The sequence below is a fragment of the Notolepis coatsorum genome (assembly GCF_963971535.1).
Source record: "Notolepis coatsorum genome assembly, chromosome: 7".
Lineage (NCBI taxonomy): Eukaryota > Metazoa > Chordata > Actinopteri > Aulopiformes > Paralepididae > Notolepis > Notolepis coatsorum.
The window spans coordinates 3,566,126-3,571,614 of NC_140171.1; positions in this window are offsets into that span (position 1 = coordinate 3,566,126).

Below are 5,489 nucleotides of genomic sequence, written 5' to 3' on the forward strand. Positions count from 1 at the left end.
TACTATCGTTTGTGGCCATCTTCTGTAGCTCGTCACTCTGACTGTCTTGTTCTTCTGATAGCAGGTGTTTAATCAAAGATCCCCCGCTCTCTAGTCTTGCACAAGGACCAATCAGCATGGGTATGGGCGGGTTCATTTTCCATTGATGGGGATTCGATTGGCCGTTTTTAAAATAAAGCGCGGCCGCAGGATTAATAGCGTTAACGTTAGTTCGGCCAGAGAAACAAATGTACTAATTAAAATAGTTGGACCTGCGAAGTTTGTACTTTGTAGGTCTGCATTTTAAATGTAAGGAGTAAAAAGTACGTTTTTTTCTCTTCTCTGAAATGTAATAGAGTAAAAAAGTATACAAACCTAATAATACTCAAAGTAAAGTACAAATCCCCCAAAAACACTACTTAAGTATTGTAACAAAGTACAATTACTCAAGTACTTTACACCCCTGCCTACACTGGTGAGATACGGATTAATCAGGACGACAACCAGTGAGCCAGCTGGGGTGAGAAGAATTCAGAATTAAAGTCACAGATGTAACACGGGCGCCTGACTGTGCTGCAGGCAGCAGCGCTACTCTCACTTTGTCTTGTGTTGTAAATGCAGCGCGTGCTTCCTTCACAGCGGTGCGCTCCGCCCCCCCCCCCCCCCCCGGGAAGAAAGGCAAGACAAATTCAGTCGTCGCCACGCCGTGATGTTCTCTCTAAATCAACGAGTAATCGGGTTTAATAATCATCATGATTTCAATGAGAATAATTGTTTTGATTATGATTTAAGGGAAAAATTATTTAACATAATCAAATAATCTAACCCTATAACTAGGGATGGGTACCGAATTCGGTACTTTTGAGGTACCGAGCCGAAACACGTCGGTACTACCGAGTATCGAATCAAGTGAGAAACCAAAAAAAAAAAAAAAAAAAAAAAAAATTATTAATTTTTTTTTTTACTTTTTTCTTTTCATGTCAACGTTCACACGCACAATATATGCTTACCTAGGATTTGACTTGATTCAACAACAAAGCAGTCTGAGCAATGACAAGCCGAAAACTGTCAAAATTGTAGTTATTTGAAGTTTGGATTTTTTTTTTACGACTGAGGTAGGTAAATTAAATTTCTTGAGACTAAAGTACAGAAAAAAGGTACCATTGGGTACCGGTATCGATTCACAGGTACCGGTACCGGTATCTGTTCAAATGTGAAAGGTACCCATCCCTACCTATAACTAACCGTACCGTCATGCACTTGTCCTAATAAACTAACCTACACTGTAGCACTCAACACTTTGATGAACATTGTTACTCAGCTGATAAGAGTTGTGCCCTTCCTGATGACCTGTCGTACAGAACTTGTAAGTCGCTTTGGATAAAAGCGTTCAGCTAAATGACTAAATGGAAATGTAAACATAATTGAGCAGCCCTATAGTGTGACAAGAGTTGACCTGCGGGACCTGGTCAGGAGCGTTCTGGACCATTTCTTTTAACCTGTATTTACCCAGGGTAGGTTCGCTGAGCACGGATGCTCTTTTTCAGCTACGCCCTGCTTCACATTCACACAGTTCCATTCACACCATGGGAGCTGCCCAGTACAACCACAGTCTGACACCTGGGAGCTGCCCAGTACAACCACAGTCTGACACCTGGGAGCTGCCCAGTACAACCACAGTCTGACACCTGGGAGCTGCCCAGTACAACCACAGTCTGACACCTGGGAGCTGCCCAGTACAACCACAGTCTGACACCTGGGAGCTGCCCAGTACAACCACAGTCTGACACCTGGGAGCCGCCCAGTACAACCACAGTCTGACACCTGGGAGCTGCCCAGTACAACCACAGTCTACACCTGGGAGCTGCCCAGTACAACCACAGTCTACACCTGGGAGCTGCCCAGTACAACCACAGTCTGACACCTGGGAGCCGCCCAGTACAACCACAGTCCCTGACACCTGGGAGCTGCCCAGTACAACCACAGTCTGACACCTGGGAGCTGCCCAGTACAACCACAGTCTGACACCTGGGAGCTGCCCAGTACAACCACAGTCTACACCTGGGAGCTGCCCAGTACAACCACAGTCTACACCTGGGAGCTGCCCAGTACAACCACAGTCTACACCTGGGAGCTGCCCAGTACAACCACAGTCTACACCTGGGAGCCGCCCAGTACAACCACAGTCTGACACCTGGGAGCTGCCCAGTACAACCACAGTCTACACCTGGGAGCTGCCCAGTACAACCACAGTCTACACCTGGGAGCTGCCCAGTACAACCACAGTCTACACCTGGGAGCCGCCCAGTACAACCACAGTCTGACACCTGGGAGCTGCCCAGTACAACCACAGTCTACACCTGGGAGCTGCCCAGTACAACCACAGTCTACACCTGGGAGCTGCCCAGTACAACCACAGTCTGACACCTGGGAGCTGCCCAGTACAACCACAGTCTACACCTGGGAGCTGCCCAGTACAACCACAGTCTGCCACCTGGGAGCTGCCCAGTACAACCACAGTCTGACACCTGGGAGCTGCCCAGTACAACCACAGTCTGACACCTGGGAGCTGCCCAGTACAACCACAGTCTACACCTGGGAGCTGCCAGTACAACCACAGTCTGCCACCTGGGAGCTGCCCAGTACAACCACAGTCTGACACCTGGGAGCCGCCCAGTACAACCACAGTCTGACACCTGGGAGCCGCCCAGTACAACCACAGTCTGACACCTGGGAGCTGCCCAGTACAACCACAGTCTGACACCTGGGAGCTGCCCAGTACAACCACAGTCTGACACCTGGGAGCCGCCCAGTACAACCACAGTCTGACACCTGGGAGCTGCCCAGTACAACCACAGTCTGACACCTGGGAGCTGCCCAGTACAACCACAGTCTACACCTGGGAGCCGCCCAGTACAACCACAGTCTGACACCTGGGAGCCGCCCAGTACAACCACAGTCTGCCACCTGGGAGCTGCCCAGTACAACCACAGTCTGACACCTGGGAGCCGCCCAGTACAACCACAGTCTGACACCTGGGAGCTGCCCAGTACAACCACAGTCTGACACCTGGGAGCTGCCCAGTACAACCACAGTCTGACACCTGGGAGCCGCCCAGTACAACCACAGTCTGACACCTGGGAGCCGCCCAGTACAACCACAGTCTGACACCTGGGAGCTGCCCAGTACAACCACAGTCTGACACCTGGGAGCTGCCCAGTACAACCACAGTCTGACACCTGGAGCTGCCCAGTACAACCACAGTCTGACACCTGGGAGCTGCCCAGTACAACCACAGTCTGACACCTGGGAGCTGCCCAGTCTGACACCTGGGAGCTGCCCAGTACAACCACAGTCTGCCACCTGGGAGCCGCCCAGTACAACCACAGTCTGCCACCTGGGAGCTGCCCAATACAACCACAGTCTGACACCTGGAGCCGCCCAGTACAACCACAGTCTGACACCTGGGAGCCGCCCAGTACAACCACAGTCTGACACCTGGGAGCCGCCCAGTACAACCACAGTCTGCCACCTGGGAGCTGCCCAGTACAACCACAGTCTGACACCTGGGAGCTGCCCAGTCTGACACCTGGGAGCTGCCCAGTACAACCACAGTCTGCCACCTGGGAGCCGCCCAGTACAACCACAGTCTGCCACCTGGGAGCCGCCCAGTACACCACAGTCTGACACCTGGGAGCCGCCCAGTACAACCACAGTCTGACACCTGGGAGCTGCCAGTACAACCACAGTCTGACACCTGGGAGCTGCCCAGTACAACCACAGTCTGACACCTGGAGCTGCCCAGTACAACCACAGTCTACACCTGGGAGCTGCCCAGTACAACCACAGTCTACACCTGGGAGCCGCCCAGTACAACCACAGTCTGACACCTGGGAGCTGCCCAGTACAACCACAGTCTGACACCTGGGAGCTGCCCAGTACAACCACAGTCTACACCTGGGACACAGTGAGGAGAGAGAGAGAGAGAGAGAGAGAGAGAGAGAGAGAGAGAGAGAGAGAGAGAGAGAGAGAGAGAGAGAGAGAGAGAGGGGGGGGGGCAGAGGACACTAGCAGGCTGTGGGACACAGTGAGGAGAGAGAGAGAGAGAGAGAGAGAGAGAGAGAGAGAGAGAGAGAGAGAGAGAACACTAGCAGGCTGTGGGACACAGTGAGGAGAGAGAGAGAGAGAGAGAGAGAGAGAGAGAGAGAGAGAGGAGAGAGCAGAGGACACTAGCAGGCTGTGGGACACAGTGAAGAGAGAGAGAGAGAGAGAGAGAGAGAGAGAGAGAGAGAGAGAGAGGGAGAGGGGGGGGACAGAGTACACTAGCAGACTGTGGGACACAGTGAGGAGAGAGAGAGAGAGAGAGAGAGAGAGAGAGAGAGAGAGAGAGAGAGGAGAGAGAGGAGAGAGAGAGAGAGAGCGAGAGAGCAGAGGACACTAGCAGGCTGTGGGACACAGTGAGAGAGAGAGAGAGATGAGAGAGAGGAGGGGGGGGGGGGGGGGGGGGGGGGGGGCAGAGTACACTAGTGGTGGGGTAAAATACCGATACAGTTATAGTATCGCGATACTTTGCGTGGCGCTACTGTATCATTACAAGGGCGCCAAGTATCGATGTTTTATTATGCAAAATTTTTATACATTTTTTTTATATGGAAGTTGCATTGTTCATTTCAATACCTGTAATAGCACAGTAGTCCACACACAGACGTGTGCATTCAGTTAAGTTGGAATATGACTGTAATACAAACGGTTCAGTTGGTCAGGTACATGCAACACAGATTACAGTGTTGACATCCGTCTGCTTGAGAAAATACCATTTGCTGCAATAAAATTATTGAAGTGAGATGAACAGTCTGAAGACTTTATTTTATTATTAGATAAAACATGTTGTCGACAAAGTTTTACTTTGCAGTTGAAAAAAGTAGGGATGCTCGATATTGGCTTTTTTACCGATACCGATATTGTCCAACTCTTTAAACCGATACCGATATATGCAGGGTTCCCCCCCCCCCCCCCCAAAAAACTGAATAATTTCAGGTAATTAACATTACATATCTCTTGTTGTGGAATTAACACAACATTATGCATACTTTTGACAATAAATAAAATCAGAATTTGTTCTTACTTGCTTGCCTGGGTAAATAAAGGTTCTAGAAATGTAAAGAATTTCAATAAAAAAATTTTTTTTTTGAAAACAGATACCGATATTTTCCGATATCACTTTAATGCCGATATCGGCTGATAATATCGGACATCCCTAGAAAAAAGGTAATAAAACAATATTAATATGGCAATACTCAAGCATATCGCAATATATTTAGTATCGCAATACTATAGTATTGTGACTTAAGTATCGTGATAATATCGTATGGTGAGGCCTCTGGTGATTCCACCCCTAAGTGCACTATATATTATATTTATATAGCAGGCTCTGGGACACAGCAGTTTACTACACTAGCAGCAGTTTAGTTTTTTTTTTTTTTAAGTTTTACTCTGTTTATTTGATCAGG